The sequence below is a fragment of the Budorcas taxicolor genome, chromosome 5, assembly GCF_023091745.1.
Source record: "Budorcas taxicolor isolate Tak-1 chromosome 5, Takin1.1, whole genome shotgun sequence".
NCBI lineage: Eukaryota > Metazoa > Chordata > Mammalia > Artiodactyla > Bovidae > Budorcas > Budorcas taxicolor.
In genome coordinates this window covers 79121494-79142850 of record NC_068914.1, presented here as the reverse complement: position 1 = coordinate 79142850, position 21357 = coordinate 79121494, and the positions used below count along the sequence as shown (strand labels likewise).

General features: G+C 36.9%; 1 protein-coding gene across 1 annotated transcript in view; it reads left to right on the top strand.

Moving 5' to 3' along the window:
• ARID2 (AT-rich interaction domain 2) overlaps window positions 1-21357 on the top strand; it is a 205175-nt gene that overhangs the window by 64514 nt on the left and 119304 nt on the right. The window lies entirely within an intron of this gene.

The window sequence follows — 21357 nt, the reverse complement described above, 5'->3', positions numbered from 1 at the left end:
ACCTTTCCGTTGTGATGTTTCACTGATCTCAAATAAACTTCCCCAACCCTCTGTCTGGCTGATCAATGCAGCCATCTGATCCTCTGTCGTCCCCTTCTCCTCTTGCCTCCAATGCCTCCCAGCATCAGAGTCTTTTCCAATGAGTCAACTCTTCACATAAGGTGGCGAAAGTACACCTTTCAGCTTCAGCATCAGTCCTTCCAATGAACATCCAGGACTGATTCTCCTTTAGAATGGACTGGTTGGATCTCCGAGGTGCAGTCCAAGGGACTCGAAGAGCCTTCTTCAACACCACAGTTCAAAAGCATCAATTCTTTGGAGCTCAGTTTTCTTCACAGTCCAACTCTCACATCCCTACCTGACCACTGGAAAAACCATAGCCTTGACTAAACGGACCTTTGTTGGCAAAGTAACGTCTCTGCTTTTCAATATGCTATCTAGGTTGGTCATAACTTTCCTTCCAAGGAGTGTCTTTTAATCTCATGGCTGCAATCACCATCTGCAGTGATTTTGGAGCCCCAAAAAACAAAGTCTAGCACTGTTTCCATTGCTTCCCCATCTGTTTGCCATGAAGTGATGGGACCGGATGCCATGATCTTTGTTTTCTGAATGTTGAGCTTTAAGCCAACTTTTTCACTCTCCTCTTTCACTTTCATCAAGAGGCTTTTTAGTCCCGCTCTACTTTATGCCATAAGGGTGGTGTCATCTGCATATCTGAGGCTATTGATATTTCTCCCAGCAATCTTGATTCCAGCTTATGTTTCTTCCAATCCACCGTTTCTCATGATGTACTCTGCATAGAAGTTAAATAAGCAGGGTGACAATATACAGCCTTGACGTACTCCTTTTCCTATTTGGAACCAGTCTGTTGTTCCATGTCCAGTTCTAACTGTTGGCTTCCTGACCTGCATACAGATTTCTCAAGAGGCAGGTCAGGTGGTCGGGTATTCCCATCTCTTTTAGAATTTTCCACAGTTTGTTGTGATCCACACAGTCAAAGGCTTTGGCATAGTCAATAAAGCAGAAATAGATGTTTTTCTCGAACTCTCTTGGTTTTTCCATGATCCAGTGGATGTTGGCAATTTGATGTCTGGTTCCTCTGCCTTTTCTAAAACCAGCTTGAACATCAGGAAGTTCACGGTTCACATATTGCTGAAGCCTGGCTTGGAGAATTTTGCGCATTACTTTACTAGTGTGTGAGATGAGTGCAATTGTGCGGTAGTTTGAGCATTCTTTGGCATCGCCTTTCTTTGGGATTGGAATGAAAACGGACCTTTTCCAGTCCTGTGGCCACTGCTGAGTTTTCCAAACTTGCCGGCGTATTGAGTGCAGCACTTTCACAGCATCATCTTTCAGGATTTGAAATAGCTCAACTGGAATCTCATCACCTCCACTAGTTTGTTCGTAGTGATGCTTTCTAAGGCCCACTTGACTTCACATTCCAGGATGTCTGGCTCTAGGTGAGTGGTCACACCATCATGATTATCTTGGTCTTGAAGATCTTTTTTGTATAGTTCTGTGTATTCCTGCCACCTCTTCTGAATATCTTCTGCTTCTGTTAGATCCATACCATTTCTGTCCTTTATCGAGCTCATCTTTGCATGAAATGTTCCCTTGGTATCTAATTTTCTGGAAGAGATCTCTAGTCTTTCCCATTCTGTTGTTTTCCTCTATTTCTTTGCATTGATTGCTGAAGAAGGCTTTCTTATCTCTTCTTGCTATTCTTTGGAACTCTACATTCAGATGCTTATCTTTCCTTTTCTCCTTTGGTTTTCGCTTCTCTTCTTTTCACAGCTATTTGGAAGTCCTCCCCAGACAGCTATTTTGCCTTTTTGCATTTCTTTTCCATGGGGATGGTCTTGATCCCTGTCTCCTGTACAGTGTCACGAACCTCCGTCCATAGTTCATCAGGCACTCTATCTATCAGATCTAGTCCCTTAATCTATTTCTCACTTCCACTGTATAATCATAAGGGATTTGATTTAGTTCATACCTCAATGGTCTAGTGGTTTTCCCCACTTTTTTCAATTTAAGTCTGAATTTGGCAATAAGGAGTTCATGATCTGAGCCACAGTCAGCTCCCGGTCTTATCTTTGCTGACTGTATAGAGCTTCTCCATTTTTGGCTGCAAAAAATATAGTCAGTCTGATTTCGGTGTTGACCATCTGGTGATGTCCATGTGTAGAGTCATCTCTTGTGTTGTTGGAAGAGGGTGTTGGCCATGCCAGTGCGTTCCCTTGTCAAAACTCTATTAGCCCTTGCCCTGCCTCATTCCATATTCCAAGGCCAAACACCTGTTACCCCAGGTGTTTCTTGACTTCCCACTTTTGCATCCCAGTCTCCTAAAATGAAAAGGACATCTTTTTTGGGTGTGAGTTCTAAAAGGTCTTGTATGTCTTCATAGAACCATTCAACTTCAGCTTCTTCAGCGTTACTGGTTGGGGCATAGACTTGGATTACTGCGATATTGAATAGTTTTCCTTGGAAACGAACAGAGATCATTCTGTCGTTTTTGAGATTGCATCCAATTACTGCATTTCAGACTCTTTTGTTGACCATGATGGGTACTCCATTTCTTCTCAGGGATTCCTGCCCGCAGTAGTAGATATAATGGTCATCTGAGTTCAGTTCACCCATTCCAGTCCATTTTAGTTCCCTGATTCCTAGAATGTTGATGTTCACTCTTGCCATCTCCTGTTTGACCACTTCCAATTTGCCTTGATTAATGGACCTAACATTCCAGGTTCCTATGCAATATTGCTCTTTAATACACATACACACACTATGTATAATTACACACATACTATGTATAATTAATGATGCACTTATCAAGTTAAGTGCAATATGCTAGTTATGGCGAAGATAAAGAATCAGTGTAAGATTACAAAAATTTGATTGATAGAATTTAAAAATTTTACTTTTTTGTACCATATTTTCATATTTAATGCTTAATTTTTAATTCACAAAGTTGTTTTCAATATTTTACGTGTTAACCTTCTGTATATTTTCAGCATAGCAAAACTTTCAAGAAAAAATGTTTTCTTGATTGTAACTTAAACTACTTCTGTGGAAGGATTTATTGGTGTATAGGAAAAACACCTGTTTTTGTACATATACTTGCAAGTATAGAAGAAAAGCATTCATATATTAGTACCTACTTATCTGAAGATATATTGAAAAGGTACTGCTTTAGGCATAACACTGAAATAAGGGATATAAAATTTAGGGATAAATATTGTCCAACACCTAAATGTCTGCAGCACGTTTTCTGGAACGCTTGAGTTTGTATACAAATATCACAAATTATGCCACTCCTAGATGTGAATGTTTCATTTGAGACTTCTTTGATTTCATAATGAATAAACATTAAGTAGTAAAATTCATATGGTTAAGTTTGCCTTACCTTGAATTTTCTCTGGGAGTAAAAACTTTTTCCAGGTAAGAGTAACTCTCAAGTCTCAAATGTTATCAGGATGGAATAATTTGCTCACAAAAACTGAGCATTTAGAGCTTTAAATGTTCATCATATTTTTGAAAAAGTTCAGATTATCAGCAGTCGTCATTTGTTAGCCTTGAATTTAAGTACCAAGTATCACAAGATTAGTGGATATGTTTTCAAACAAGATAAGGTACCTCCACTTCAGCTGTTATAAACTAATTTTGTTAGAAGCGCTTTTATCTTGGGTTGTGTGAAGAGCCTCACCATAATTCTGGTGTTTAGGCTTTTAGAAATGGACATGATCTCTGCTGATTTATTGATTCACATCCTTCAGGCCTTGCAGTTCCCATGGTAGCATTTCACAAACTGCCATGTAAGATGTGAATAGGTGGGGAATTGGGGATCTGTGAGTCTGAGGAAAACTGCTTGTTGTATGCTGCTTCGAGATTGACTGTGCACATTAACATATTAAGTGGTCTAAGCTAGGAAAATTGCTTAACCCGTATTTCTCAAAGTTAACTGACCATGAATCCTTTCTGGTTGAGTATTTATTAAGATCTTGGAAGATCAAATATTTTGCAGACCTGCTTTGGAAGCATTACTCTAGTAGAAGATGAAATCCACTGCTTCCTCAGCAACTGTTAAATGACCAGTGGAGGGAACGTGTTAAAAGTATTAACAAAGAAGTTGTAGATTATTAAAGGAAAAATTTGAGGATGAGGAAAGGATGCTTTAAAAATAGTAAGTTTTAGAGGGTGATAAGCTATAAATTGAAATTCTGGAATAAAAGGAGTTTGGCATATGCTACATTAGTTATTTTATTAAGAACATAGCTTGTCATGTGATATAGAAAGAAAGCCAGCAGAATTACAAATTATATTGATGAAAAAGTTTACATACTGAATTGATAAGGTTATTAACTTAACCTTATTTTCCATTTTGTAAGAAAATGAATTGTTATCCATTTAGTCCATTTATATTGTTTTTGTATATATTTGTGTTTCATGATTTTGTTTGTGTTTATAATATTCTTGATTCGTTTGGAAGCAGACTGCATAGGAAGGAAAAGTTATTTAAATTCTTAACTTTCTTTGGATGGTTAGTTTATACGCAAATGATACTTAATCTGCCCACAGCCTGTATTTTCAGTAATTTCACCCTTCTTTGGATGGGGAAACTGGTTTAAAAAGATTGTGGCTTGCCTAATATCATACAACTAGTTATTTATGAATATAGTACTTGGAGCCTAGATATTTCTATTATAATAAATTACCTAATATATAAGTTGAAAAGCTGAAATTTGTAATGGACATTAAGAAAGGAAAATCTTGTTCTAACCAGAGAATGTCCTGTAAATTGTTCAAGCTATTAAGAAGGCTGCCTATAGTTTTCTTGATTTTTTCTGTCAAAATAGGGGTGATGGAAGATGAGATGAAGGCAGTAAACTATAGAGATAAGAGCACTAGAGTACTCTAAAGGTAAACAAGTTTGAGCCCTGATTCTATCACTTAACTAGTTTTGACCTTGGGCAAATTATTTAACTTCTTTAGTTCTCACTTTTCTAACTTCTTAAATGGTTTTGATAATACCTATCTCATATTGTTTCATAATTGGAAACTGGTGGCATCATCATAAGTATTAGTTACATTAAGTGAAAGGATTTAGTTAGAATTGAAGTTTTTGTCAGAGGCACAGGAATTTTTACCTTGAAACCCTTACAGGAGGGAAAATGATCTCACCTGGTAATTTACTTTATGTTGTTTTAGTTCCTAATTCGTGTCTAACTCTTTGTAATCCTATGACTTATAGCACGCCAAGTTTCCCTGTCCTTCACCATCTCCCCAGAGTTTGCTCAAATTCATGTCCATTGAGTGTGTGATGCTTTCCAGCGTCTTGCCAGATGCCATCCTCTGTCTCCCCCTTTTCCTCCTGCCCTCAGTCTTTCCAAGCATCAGGGTATTTTCCAGGGAGTTGACTGTCCTCATCAGGTGGCCAAAGTATTGGAGCTTCAGCAGCACGCTTTCCAATGAATGTTCAGGCTTGATTTCCTTTGGGATTGACTAGTTTTTTCTCCTTGATATTTAAGGGACTCTAAAGAGTCTTCTACTAGACTACTACTAAACCACTAGACCACTGAGTTATGAACTAAATCAAATCCCTTATGATTATACAGTGGAAGTGAGAAATAGATTTAAGGGACTAGATCTGATAGATAGAGTGCCTGATGAACTATGGACAGAGGTTTGTGACATTGTACAGGAGACAGGGATCAAGACCATCCCCATGGAAAAGAAATGTAAAAAAGCAAAATGGCTGTCTGGGGAGGCCTTACAACTTGCTGTGAAAAGAAGAGAAGCGAAAAGCAAAGGAGAAAAGGAAAGATAAACATCTGAATGCAGAGTTCCAAGTAGCAAGAAGAGATAAGAAAGCCTTCCTCAGTGATCAGTGCAGAGAGATAGAGGAAAACAACAAAATGGGAAAGACTAGAGATCTCTTCCACAAAATTAGAGATACCAAGGGAACATTTCATGCAAAGATGGGCTCGATAAAGGACAGAAATGGTATGGACCTAACAGAAGCAGAAGATATTAAGAAGAGGTGGCAGGAATACACAGAAGAACTGTACAAAAAAGATCTTCACGACCAAGATAATCATGATGGTGTGATCACTCACCTAGAGCCAGACATCTTGGAATGTGAAGTCAAGTGGGCCTTAGAAAGCATCACTACGAACAAACTAGTGGAGGTGATGAGATTCCAGTTGAGCTATTTCAAATCCTGAAAGATGATGCTGTGAAAGTGCTGCACTCAATACGCCGGCAAGTTTGGAAAACTCAGCAGTGGCCACAGGACTGGAAAAGGTCCGTTTTCATTCCAATCCCAAAGAAAGGCGATGCCAAAGAATGCTCAAACTACCGCACAATTGCACTCATCTCACACACTAGTAAAGTAATGCTCAAAATTCTCCAAGCCAGGCTTCAGCAATATGTGAACCGTGAACTTCCTGATGTTCAAGCTGGTTTTAGAAAAGGCAGAGGAACCAGAGATCCAATTGCCAACATCCACTGGATCATGAAAAAAGTAAGAGAGTTCGAGAAAAACATCTATTTCTGCTTTATTGACTATGCCAAAGCCTTTGACTGTGTGGATCACAATAAACTGTGGAAAATTCTGAAAGAGATGGGAATACCCGACCACCTGACCTGCCTCTTGAGAAATCTGTATGCAGGTCAGGAAGCAACAGTTAGAACTGGACATGGAACAACAGACTCGTTCCAAATAGGAAAAGGAGTACGTCAAGGCTGTATATTGTCACCCTGCTTATTTAACTTCTATGCAGAGTACATCATGAGAAATGTTGGGCTGGAGGAAGCACAAGCTGGAATCAAGATTGCTGGGAGAAATATCAATAGCCTCAGATATGCAGATGACACCACCCTTATGGCATAAAGTAGAGAGGGACTAAAAAGCCTCTTGATGAAAGTGAAAGAGGAGAGTGAAAAAGTTGGCTTAAAGCTCAACATTCAGAAAACGAAGATCATGGCATCTGGTCCCATCACTTCATGGGAAATAGATGGTGAAACAGTGGAAACTGTCAGACTTTGTTTTTTGGGCTCCAAAATCACCGCAGATGGTGATTGCAGCCATGAAATTACAAGACGCTTACTCCTGGGAAGGAAAGTTATGACCAACCTAGATAGCATATTGAAAAGCAGAGACATTGCCAACAAAGGTCCCTTTAGTCAAGGCTATGGTTTTTCCTGTGGTCATGTATGGATGTGAGAGTTGGACTGTGAAGAAAGCTGAGTGCCGAAGAATTGATGCTTTTGAACTGTGGTGTTGGAGAAGACTCTTGAGAGTCCCTTGGTCTGCAAGGAGATCCAACCAGTCCATTCTGAAGGAGATCAATCCTGGGGTTTCTTTGGAAGGAATGATGCTAATGCTGAAACTCCAATACTTTGGCCACCTCATGCAAAGAGTTGACTCATTGGAAAAGACTCTAATGCTGGGAGGGATTGCGAGCAGGAGCAGAAGGGGATGACAGAGGATGAGATGGCTGGATCGCATCACCAACTCGATGGACGTGAGTTAGAGTGAACTCCGTAGTTGGTGATGGACAGGGAGGTCTGGCGTGTTGCAATTCATGGGGTTGCAAGGAGTTGGACACAACTGAGCGACTGAACTGAAAGGGTCTTCTCCAGTACCACAGTTCGAAAGTATCAGTTCTTCTGTGCTCAGCCTTCTTTATGATCCAACTCTCACATCTGTACATAACTACTGGAAAAATTATAGCTTTGACTATAGGGGCCTTTGTTGGCAAAGTGATGTGTTTGCTTTTTAATATGCTGTTTAGGTACGTCATAGCTTTCCTTCCAAGGAGCAAGAATCGTTTAATTTTGTGGCTTCAGTCACTGTCCTCAGTGATTTTTCGAGCCAACGAAAATAAAATCTGTCTCTCTGTCCATTTTTTTCCCCCATTTATTTGCCAAGAGGTGATGGGATGGGATGTCATGATCTTAATTTTTTAAATGTTGAATTTTAAGCCACAGTTTTCGCTCTCTTTTACCTTCATCAAATGGCTCTTTAGTTCCTCTTCACTTTCTGTCATTAGGGTGGTATCAAATGAATCTGAGGTTGTTGATATTTCTCCCAGCAGTCTTGATTCCAACTTGTGATTGGAATTTTGCATGATGGCTTAGCATTTTGCATGATCTACTCTGCATATAAGTTAAATAAGTAGGGTGACAAGGTACAGCCTCATTGTACTCGTTTTCCAATTTGGAATCAGTCCGTTGTTCCATATTCATTTCTAACTGTTGATTCTTGACCTGCATATAAGTTTCTCAGGAGACAAGTTAGGTGGTCTGGTATTCCCATTTCTTTAAGAATTTTCCACGGTTTGCTGTGATCAACACAGTCAAGGCTTTAGTGTAGTCAGTAAAGCACATATTTTTCTGTAATTCTCTTGCTATGATCCAGCAGATATTGGCAACAAAGCTTAACTGACTCCAAAGTTTTCTATTCTTGTTTTTCTACCCTGCCTATTAAAATTTATTTTCCTATAGCTTGATTTTCTAACCTGATCAAGCATTTATGGTGTCCACTCAGTATTTAAATTTTAAAACTTTAGAGAGAGCATGTAGTTTTTTTCTGTAACACTATTCAGTATCATTGAGAATGTTAAAATAATGTTAGTACCTACCACTTGTTATATATGCATAACATTTAATATGCTTAGCTCTGTTCACCATGTCTGTTGCAAGATACAATGCTGTTTAGTAGATGTTGTATCTGTTTTACATCTAGGAAACTAAGAGGATGAAATAAATCATGTATCTCAAGTTCATATCTTTAATAAATGGCAGTGCTGGGATTCAAATGTACTTTTAATTCTATAGCCCATCTTTATATTATATTTTAGCGTATATCTTATGTCCTCAATATGTCTGCATTTTTTTTAAATAGAGAAACTTATGAAATCTTTCAGAAGATAAGATATATGAAAATTTATGACTTTTTTCTCTCAGCAGTGTCTTCCTGGGTAGTATTTGAAAAATACCCCTCCAAATAATTATGAATAATTACTTTTTAAACTTGAAATACAACCATCATACAACATTATTCAGGTGTACAATATGATTTGATATTTGAGTATATTGCAGAATGGTCACCACAATAAGTCTAGTTAACATCTATTACCATACATTATCATAGAGTTTTGTGTGTGTGTGTGATGAGAACTTTTAAGATCTTATCTCTTTTCTTTTCAACTTTCAAATATGCAGTACAATATTAAGTGTAGACACCATGCCATGTAATACTCCTCTGTGTAGTATTTGTTTTGTTACTGGTTGTTTATATCTTTTGACTCCCTCACTCATTTGGCCCATCCTGTGCCCACATCTCTGGTAACCATCGATCTGTTCTCTGTATCTATGAACTTGGTGTGGTGTGGCTTTTTTTCTTGTTTTTGAATTCCCCGTGTAAATGAAATCATATGGTATTTGTCTTTCTCTGACTTATTTCACTTAACATGACACCCTCTAGGTCTATCCATGTGGTTGCACATGGCAAGATTGATTCTTTTTATGGCTAAATAATATTCTGTTAGTTAATAGACCACATCTTTATTCATTGGTAAATCTTTATTTATTGATTGTTGAATTCTTTGAATACATGTGTAGAAGTATAATTGCTTAATTATATAGTAGTTATATTTTTAATATTTTGAGGAACCTCCATACTGCTTTCCATAGTGGCCATGCCAGTATGCATTCCCATATCTGTAGCAGCGATTGATATTTCTTGTCTTATTGATGATAACCATTTTAACAGATACAAGGTGATGTTTCATAGTGCTTTTGGTTTGCATTTCCGTAATGATTGGTGATGTGGAGTATTTTTCAGGTACTTAATTGGCCATTTGTAAGTCTTTTGAAAATATCTGTTCAGATCCTCTGCCTATTTTTTAATCAGTTTTCTTTCTTTTTGCTGAGTTTTTTAAGTACTTTATGTATTTTGAATATTAACTTCATACCAGACATATGATATGTAAATATTTTCTCCCATTACTAGATCATATTTTCATTTCCATTACTAGATCATATTTTCATTTCGTTGATGGTTTCCTTTGCTGTGCTAGAAACATTTTAGTTTGATGTAATCCTACTTGTTGCCTTTTGTTTCCTTTGTTTTTAGTGTCAAATTTAAAAACTCATAGCTAAGACTGGTATCAGGCTACTACTTGTGTTTTCTTCTACGAGTTTTATCATTTCCTGCGTTACATCCAAGTCTTTAATCCATTTTGGAGTTAATTTTTGTGTGTGGTGTAAAATTATGGTGAGATATATATTCATAAATATGTGCCAGGGAAGTAAGCTAGAGTTTGATTAGGAAATGATCTAAAGTTTGATTAAGAAAATGGATTATAACCCTTTGGACTCTGAACAATATATAGAACCTTCTCATATAAATAGTTTCATGTGAAGTGTTTTTCTTAAGAGATGTAAAGTGGGGCGAGAAAGTCCATTTATACTGTATTTTAATGTTTGAGTTTGTTCAGTTATATGAGTTAATAAAGCTGCTTTATGATTAGTCATACGAAGTTAAATTTGGCTTAAGAAAAAAGACTAAAGATTTTTAAAAGCTAACATTTGCTCGCTTGAGTATTAATGCATGGGAATGTGAACAGTGTATTAACATGGTTTCGTTTGAAGAAAATTCTCATCAGCTTAAAGACATTTTATATTCCTCAGAAAACTAGCAATAATTTCCCAAAGAGTTTCTTGAGGAACTTTCCTGGCAGTCCAGTGGTTGAGACTTCACCTTATGCAGGGTGCAGGGGGTGAGGGTTCAATCCCTGGTTAGGGAACTGAGATCCTCCATGCCTCATGACCAAGGGACCAAGACATGGAATGGAAGCAATGTTGTAACAAACTCAATAATGACTTTAGAAATCATCCACCTCAAAAAAATTAAAAGATAGATTTATAATTTCTGACTTACTGTATGAAACCTATATTTACTCTCTAAAATGGTATTATTAACAGCACTTTCGAAGATCAAGCACTGACTACAGAGAATCTCGGATGAATGTCTTTATGCCTGGAAATAATGCCTAGAAGTAATACCTGGAAAGAAATAGATTTCTTACAGAAATTTCTTTCTATCACAATACACAACTATACAAAGAGAGTTCATAATTTTATGTAGTTCTTTTACCCTCTCTTTTAAAGAGGTCTGCTATGTTATCAGGAACATTAAAGTAACTTCAGTGCTGTTCTAAAAAGTTTGAAGAAAAGACATGTAGAAGAAGAAACTTTTGTTAGTATTTTTTATTGGAAACTTCCTTTGTGTTTTTTTTTTCTTCCCTGTGCGTTTGGGTATTTATAATACATAGTGAACAATTTCAAGGAGATATCTTTTCTTTTGTGTTCTCCAAACTGAAGGCTTCCCAACATCTGTAAACTTTTTTTGTTTTTTAATTTTTTAGCAGGGGGAGAAGAAATTCTGGGAGGAAAAAAGTATTTTTTAAAGCATATTATGATCTGGGTTTGTTGCATAACTTTCTTTTTGTTGAAAATAAGTGTAAACTTACGGGTAATCTCTTATGGCAGTCTAGATGGTAGTCACCTATGTTAAAGCAATTCAATTAAGAATGGACTATGTATTATCAAAGGACAACAAAGTTACAGTAACATACATCAAAAATGTAACTGTTCTGTTCATTTGCTCTCAATTCTGCTGATCTGATATTTTAGCAAGGCCAGTAACATGTTATTCACTCACTCAACATTTATTTTAAAAAGTCACACTACAGAGTTCAAATCCTGGGAAACATTGAAGGAAAAAGGAGAAGAGGGTGGCAGAGGATGAAATGGTAAGATAGCATCACTGACTCAATGGACATAAACTTGAGCAAACTCCCGGAGATAATGGAGCCTGGAGTGCTGTGGTCCATGAGGGTGCAAAGAGTCAGACACGATTTTGTGACTGAACAACAGAGTTCAAAATAGTAAATAAATTTATGGGTTCAATAAATAGACAAACTGGGTTCAAATCCTGGCTCTAAAACTCACTATCCTAAATTTCAGTTTATTCATCTATAAAATATTAGTTGACAGTATATGACTGTTAGCGAAATAGAACATCCTCCTCCTCAGTTGCCTGCCCTGGGAGTAGTGGTGCATGATTATTTTTTTCTTTGCCTGTTGGAAGTTTGGTGCATTTTAGATTGTATTTCAGTTAGGTCATGGAATCTCAGGCTGGTTCCTCTGGTTTATAGACCTTCTTCTGGGCCAGTAATTCCTTATTTATCTTTTGTTATTAAGTTCTTACACATATTTGCAGTGTTGTAAAAGGATGTGGTCTCTGTGATTCTACTTTTTGGTATTTGTTGAGACTTCTTTAGTGGTGGTCAGTTTTTATAAATATCCCCTATGTGCTTGAGAAGAATATATATTCTCTAATTTAAATATGTCTGTTAGAGTAAGCTTGATAATCATTTTACCCTTCTACATTTTTTCTGTCTACCTGCACTACCAATAAGTAAAAGAGACATTTTAAAATGTCCCTCCATAGAGGTGGATTTGTAAATTTCTTTGTTTGTAAATTCTAACAAAAACTTTGCTCTAAATATTTTGAGATTATTAGTGCATACCAGTTTAGTACTGTATTTTATCATTAAATAGTGACCTTCCTTAAAGCAAATAATATTGTTTGTTTTAAACTTATTATGTCTCCTGTTGATAAAGTAAAAGTGAAGTCGCTCAGTTGTGTCTGACTCTTTGCGACTCCATGGACTGTAGCCTACCAGGCTCCTGAGTCCATGGAATTTTCCAAGCAAGAGTACTGGAGTGGGTTGCCATTTCCTTCTCCAGGGGATCTTCCTGACCCAGGGATTGAACCTGGATCTCCTGCATTGCATTCAGATGCTTTACCGCCAGAGCCACCAGGGAAGCCCCTTGGCAGCTTCCAGTTTATGTCATTAGAATATAACTGGTATAACCTTTGAACCTTTGTATTAAGAATTAGTAATCTTATAAATGTATCTTATTTTGTTTCTTAATTCAGTCTTATTATCTGGCTATAAACTGTTGAATTAATGAATGCTCATTTTATTATTTTTGATTACTATTATTTTTAGACTTTTTATTGTCTTAAATTGTTTATTTTTCCTGATTGTTCTATATGACTTTAAAAACATACTTTGATGTATGTTTTGGTTTATTTGTGTTTTATTCCATTTAGAAACACACCTGACTTAGAAACTGTATACTCTCCTTCTCATTTGTAGAATCTTCTCTGGAAATGTTGCCATGTGTATCGAAAACAAAGTTTTCAAGTTATAACTTCATCTGATTTTGAACAGTGACCTTAGTACACTTTTACTCTGCTTTTATTCTTGGACCATTTAACTATTTTTTTAAGGACATTCTCTTCATTATTTTATATGAACTTCATTGTTTTATGGGAAATATTTATTTGAACAAACATTTGTCAATAAACATCTTACAAACAGAAAAGTTCAAAAAGAGTTAAGTGTACAACTCAGTGAATCATTATCAGGTATAACCATTTCCCAGGGGTCCCTGATTATTTTTTATTTGAATATTTGACTGTTTTTATATCTGCTTATAGATTTACCAATTTATTAGGTTGGTGCAAAAGTAATTGTGGTTTTGCATTGTTGAATTTTTCTGTTCGATATTGAAGTACATTCTTAAATAAATTTGGTTATGCTATGCATTATTTTAATGTGCATTTCTTGCTTTATATTTTTTCTTATGACTTATTACTTGCTGTTTATTTTACATTTATCTTAGACTATAGAAATGATGTTAGACAAAAAAGCAAATTTGAGCAATTTTTTTATTCAAGTTCAAAATGGATCGTAAAGCAGTGTAAACAGCTCACAGTATCTAACAATGCATTTGGACCAGGAACTACTAAGGAATAAATGTACAGTGCAGTGGTGGTTCAAGAAATTTTGCAAAGAAGATGAAAGCCTTGAAGATGAGGAGCGCAGTGGCCAGCCATAGGAGGTTGACAGTTGCCAATTGAGAGCCATCATCAAAGCTGATCCTCTTAAAACTCCATAGGAAGTTGATGAATAACTCAGTCTCCACCATTCTACAGTCGTTTGGCATTTGAAGCAAATTGGAAAGATGAAAAAGCTCGATAAGTGGGTGCCTCCCGACTAACTGAAAGTCAAAAAAATCGTTTTGAAGTGTCACCTTCTCTTATCTATGCAACAACAATGAGCTCTTTCTTGATTGGATTGTGACGTGCAATGACAAATGTATTTTTTACAACAACCAGTGATCACCTGCTAAGTAGCTGGACCGAAAAGAAGCTGCAGAGCACTTCCCAAAGCCAAACTTGCACCAAAAAATCGTCATGGTCACTTGGGTGGTCTGCTGCCGGTCTGATCCACTACAGCTTTCTGAATCCCAGCAAAATCATTACATCTGAGAAGTGTGCTCTGCAGGTAGATAAGGTACAGTGAAAAATGCAACGACTGCAGCTGGCATTGGTCAACAGAAAGGGCCCAATTTTTCTCCACAACAGCGCCCAACCATACATCTTACAACCAATGCTTCAAAAGTTGAATGAATAGGGCAACGAAGTTTTGCCTCATCTGCTGTATTCACCAGAACTCTTGCCAGCCGGCTGCCATTTCTTGAAATATCTCCACAACTTGTTGCAGGGAAATTGCTTCCACAAACAGCAGGAAGCAAAAAATGCTTTCCAAGAGTTTGTTGAATCCTGAAGCATGGATATTTGTGCTACAGGAAAAAAACACCTTATTTCTTGTTGACAAAAATATATTGATGAAATGGTTCCTATTTTGATTTATGAAAATATATTTGAGCCTAGTTATAATGACTTAAAATTCATTGTCTGAAACCACAGTAACTTTTGTACCAACCTAATACTTGTTCATCATTTATTTGACACTGTAAGACCTTTCTTTTGGTATTGTTTCTCTTTTTCTTGAGGTACATCGTTTAGCATTTCCTTTGGTGTAAATATTTTGGTGGTAAAGTGTTTTTGTTTGTCTGAAAATTCTTTTTTTCTTCCATGTTCTTGAAAGGTAGATTTTCTAAGGACATGATTTTTGGTCACAGGTTTTTTTTTCTGATAGAACTTTGATTATATTACTCTAGTATCTTCTGCCTGAACTTATTGGTGATGAATCAGCATTAGTCTAGTTGTCCTTCTTAGTTGGTATCTGCATGTTTTCTTTGACTGGTTTTAAGATTTTTCTTCTTTTCTTTGGCTTTGTGGAGTTTTATTAACACATACTTGGTGTGCGTGTATGTGTGTGCTTATTTATTCTGCTGGATTTGTATTTTCTCATACCATTTGAGTCTGATCAGCTCTGAAAAATGTAAGCCATGATTTTTCAAATCTCTTGCTAAATTATTTATTCCATTTTTGAGGTCTTCAGTGACATATATAAAGCATGTATTAGGTGTTCTTATAAAAGAGTCCGAAATGCAGTACTTGGGTACAAACTAAAAAATGTTAGAATGATCTCTGTTCATTTTCAAGACAAACCATTCAGTATCACAGTAATCTAAATCTGTGTCTCAGCCACTAATGCCAAAGAAGCTGAAGTTGAACGGTTCTATGAAGACCTTCTAGAACTAACACCCAAAAAAGATGTGCTTTTCATCATACGGGACTGGAATGCAAACGCAGGAAGTCAAGAGATACCTGGAATAACAGACAAATTTGGCCTTGGAGGACAAAAGGAAGCAGGGCAAAGGCTAACAGTGTTTTGCCAAGAGAATGCACTGGTCATGGCAAAAATCCTCTTCCAACAACACAAGAGATGACTCTACACATGGACATCACCAGATGGTCAATACGAAATCAGATTGATCATATTCTTTGCAGCCAAAAGTGGAGAAACTTGATACAGTCAGGAAAAACAAGACTGGGAGCTGACTGTGGCTCAGAGCATGAACTTCTCATTGACAAATTCAGACATTAATTGAAGAAAGTAGGGAAAACCACTGCAGCATTCAGGTATTACCTGAATCAAATTCCTTAGCTTATACAGTGCAAGTGACAAGTAGATTCAAGGGATTAGATCTACTAGATAAGATGCCTGAAGAACTATGGACAGAAGTTCGAATATTGTACAGGAGGTGGTGATCAAAAAAATCCCCAAGAAGAAAAAAGGCAAAAAGATAAAATGATTGTCTGAGGAGGCCTTATAAATAGCAGAGAAAAGAAGAGAAGTGAAAGACAAAGGAGAAAAGGAAAGATACACCCATTTGAATGCAGAGTTCCAAAGAATAGCAAAGAGAGATAAGAAAGCCTTCCCAGTGATCATTGCAAAGAAATAGAGGAAAACAATAGAATGGGAAAGACTAGAGCTCTCTTCAAGAAAACTAGAGATACCAAGAGAACATTTCATACAAAGATGAGCACAATAAAGGACCTAACAGAAGCAGACGATATTAAGAAGAGGTGGCAAGAATATACAGAAGAACTATACAAAAAAGATCTTCATGACCCAGATAACCATGATGGTGTTATCACTCACCTAGAGCCAGACATCCTGGAATGTGAAGTCAAGTGGGCCTTAGAAAATATCACTACCAACAAAGCTAGTGGAGGTGATGGCATTCCAGTTGAGCTATTTCAAATCCTGAAAGATGATGCTGTGAAAGTGCTGCACTCAATATGTCAGCAAATTTGGAAAACTCAGCAGTGGCCACAGGACTGGAAAAGGTCAGTTTTCATTCCAATCCCAAAGAAAGGCAATACCAGAGAATGCTCAAACTACCACACGATTGCGCTCATCTCACACTCTAGCAAAGTAATGCTCAAAATTCTCCAAGCCAGGCTTTGACAGACCATGAACCGTGAACTTCCTGATGTTCAAGGTGGTTTTAGTAGAGGCAGAGGAACCAGAGATCAAATTGCCAACATCCGCTGGATCATAGAAAAAGCAAGAGAGTTCCAGAAAAATATCTACTTCTGCTCTATTTACTACACCAAAGCCTTTGACTGTGGATCATAACAAACTGTGGGAAATTCTTCAAGAGATGGGAATACCAGACCACCTTACCTGCCTCCTGAGAAATCTGTATGCAGGTCAAGAAGCAACAGTTTGAACTGGACATGGAACAACAAACTGATTTCAAATCGGGAAGGGAGCATGTCAAGCCTATATTGTCACCCTGCTTATTTAACTTATGTGCAGACTACATCATGAGAAATGCCAGGTTGGATGAATAATGATTGGAATCAAGATTGCTGGGAGAAGTATCAATAACCTGTGATATGCAGATAGCACCATCCTTATGGCAGAGCATGAGGAGGAACTAAAGAGCCTCTTGATTGATATGAAAGAAGGGAGTGAAAAAGCTGACTTAAAACTCAGCATTCCAAAACTAACATCATGGCATCTGGTTCTATCACTTCATAGCAATAGATGGGGAAACAATGGAAACAATGAGACACTTTATTTTCTTGGGCTCCAAAATCACTGCAGATGGTGACTGCAGCCATGAAATTAAAAGATGCTTGCTCCTTGGAAGAAAAGCTATGTCCAACCTAGACAGCATTAAAAAGCAGAGACATTACTTTGCCAGCAAAGGTCTGTACAGTCTAAACTATGGTTTTTCCAGTATACACGTATGGATGTGAGAGTTGGACCATAGAGAAAGATTAGGGCCTAAGAATTGATGCTTTTGAACTGTGGTGTTGGGGAAGACTCTTGAGAGTCCCTAGGACTGCAAGGTAATCCAACCAGTCAATCCTAAAGGAAAATAACTCTGAATATTCATTGGAAGGACCAATTCTGAAGGTGAAGTTCAATACTTTGGCCACCTGATGCCAAGAGCCGAGTTATTTGAAAGGACCCTGATGCTGGGAAAGATTGAAGGCGGGAGGAGAAGGGGATGATAGAGGATGAGATGGTTGTATTGCATCACCATCAATAGACGAGTTTGAGCAAGTTCTGGGAGGTAATGAAGGACAGGAAAGCCTGGCATGCTACAGTCCATGGGATTGCAAATAGTTGGACAGAACTGAACAGGAAAAATTATGTTTTTCTCGTAGCTTGATTTTCAAATTCCACATTTTATTTTTAAAAATATTTTGTCTATGTTTATATTTTATGTATGATTAATTGATTACTGTTTGTGCTGTCTAGCACTCATGGTGATTTGTTTCAATGTCTCTTAAGTGATCTTTGCTTATGACATCATTATTGAAAACCTAACTGCATGAACTGAGGCATTTTCTTAGAAAAGAAAAATTTGTATTGTGTTACTACGGACCTGGGACTACTTCAGCTATCTTTCAGAGCCCATAATGTAATATAAGGGCTTCTTAAGAAGTCTTAACATTAAAAATCATGGTATTTCAGTCATGAAGTAATTCGCAGATATTTCAAAATATTAGATACATCATCCAGTGTATAATTCTTGAATAATATGTAGAACCATAGAAATGATTTTTGCAGATATTAATATCATGAAATTTAAATGATTTTTCACCATTTTAAGACTATATTTCCTTTTGATAGCAAGATTAGAGTATAGAGAAGCTAAGTATTCCATTCATTGGCATTTTATTAAAACAACACTAACATGATGTATGCCGAGTGATCACAATTAATCAGATTTACTCTTTTCACTACTTGCTTCAGCAGCAATTTAAGATCAAGAAGTATATATTTTAGTCACTATAGAAAAGATTTGACAGTTCCTGAGAAAGTTGACAATAGAGTTGCCCTGTAAACCAGCAATCCTACTTCTAGGTAGTATCCATCAGGATTAAAAACAAGTATTCAAACAATTTGTTCATGAATGTTCATAATAACACTATTCACAACAATCAAAAAGTGAAAATAGCACAAATGTTCATCAACTGATGAGTGGATAAACAAAATATGATATAATAATAAAAATGTTTGAAATATTATCTGGCCATAAAAAGGAATGTACTGAAAGCATACTATAGTATGAATGAATCTCAGAAACATTATACTGTGTAAAAGTTTACACATGATATGTAATTCATTTTATATGAATTGTCCAGAATTTGCAAATCCGTAGGGCCAGAAAGTACTTTTGTGGTTGTTGGGGGTGGGAGTAAAGGGGAAATGGGAGTGACTGTTTAATTTTTACATGGAATCATAAAAATATTTTGAAAGTAGATAGAGATTATAGTGCCCAGTGTCCTAAATATAGTGCACAGAATGTTCTAAATATCACTGAATTGTATACCTAAAATGGTTAATTTTGTTATGTGAAGTTTAGCTTGATAATAATATCAATAAACATATATTAGTTTCTTTTAATTTAAGACCCTATGAAAGAAAGCAGGTTGTGGGATTGAATTCATGGGTAGCTTCATTGATGTACTTGAGGATAATGTTGCGTTACAACTGCTTTTGGCTTACTAATCAAATTAAATAACTAACTATAAATCTCATCCTGTAGCTTGGATTTTCAGTGAGAAATAGAGTTGAAATTTGTTGATCATTTCTTTCTCTCATATAGTTCTCTGTGTATGCAGAGTGACCTTGTGCATCAGTGGTTTTGTCCACCTATCAAGCGTTAAGATCTGCGGATATAATGAGGGATAGTAGTTTCTCTTCCAAATGATGTGTCACTGATAATGTATGACACTATATCCTTTGTCATAGATTTCTGTCAATAGTTTCTTCTCTTTTTTTCTTCAGTCATAATGTTTGTCAAGAGATTTTTGCTTACTTGATAAACTTCCTAACAAATAAATTGTGCTTGTTTTTCTGGTGAGGAGTATAACACAAGTGAATTTGTCTTTAATCTTCCTTTCTAATCAGTTTTTTATACAAAATTTGCCAGTTTCTACCTGGAAAGGATTTGACTGGTGGGGAGTTCACTTGAAATTAAGTTGGTGGTTTGAAAGGGACTTGAGGCTTCAGCAGCATTGTATCATCATTAGTTAAAACCTTAGTATTAATCATATAGTGAGCTCTAGGGGCATGTGGATAGTTAAATGTGATCTATAAGATTGATTGTACCTTCTGTTTCATGATTTTTTGTATATATCAAATTATCACACTTACAGATTTATCTCAACAGGATTCATGTTCCACTGTCACTGTCACTGTCATTCCCTATTGACATTAATTATCTTAATCTGCATAGTAGAGTTTGGTACTGTTTTCATCAACATTTTTATGCATCACTGAATAATTTTTCAGATTGCCATATAATTTTGTGAATTGGAGATGATGAAACAAAAAGAATAACAAAAAGTAGAAATTTAACTGAGTAAGGAGCAAAGGCTGTGCTTTGCTGGAGCAGCCATGAAGAGATACCCCACGTCTAATGTAAGAGAAACCCAAGTAAGACGGTAGGTGTTGCGAGAGGGCATCAGAGGGCAGATACACTGAAACCATAATCACAGAGAACTAGCCAATCTGATCACATGGACCAGACTTGTCTAACTCAGTGAAACTAAGCCATGCCGTGTGGGGCCACCCAAGACGGATGGATCATGGTGAAGAGGTCTGACAGAATGTGGTCCACTGGAAAAGGGAATGGCAAACCACTTCAGTATTCTTGCCTCGAGAACCTCATGAACGATATGAAAAGGCAAAATGATAGGATACTGAAAGAGGAACTCCCCAGGTCGGTAGGTGCCCAATATGCTACAGGAGTTCAATGGACGAATAACTCCAGAAAGAATGAAGAGATGGAGCCAAAGCAAAAACAATACCCAGTTGTGGATGGGACTGGTGATTGATACAAACAAGGATCAATGTTATAAAGACCAATATTGCATAGGAACCTGGAATGTTAAGTCCATTAATCAAGGCAAATTGGAAGTGGTGAAACAGGAGATGGCAAGAGTGAGCATCAACATTCTAGGGATCAGTGAACTAAAATGGACTGGAATGGGTGAATTTAACTCAGATGACCATTATATCTACTACTGTGTGCAGGAATCCCTTAGAGGAAATGGAATAGCCATCGTGGTCAACAAAAGAGTCTGAAATACAGTACTTGGATGCAATTTCAAAAATGACAGAATGATCTCTGTTCATTTCCAAGGCAAACCATTCAATATCACGGTAATCCAAGCCTATGCCCCAACCAGTAATGCTGAAGAAGCTGAAGTTGAACGGTTCTATGAAGACCTACAAGACCTTTTAGAACTCACACCCAAAAAAGATGTGCTTTTCATTATAGGGGACTGTAATGCAAAAGTAGGAAGTCAAGAAACACCTGGGGTAACAGGCAAATTTGGCCTTGGAGTACGGAATGAAGCAGGGCAAAGTCTAACAGAGTTTTGCCAAGAGAACACACAGGTCATAGCAAACACCCTCTTCCAACATCACAAGAAACGACTCTACACATGGACATCACCAGATGGTCAACACCGAAATCAGATTGATT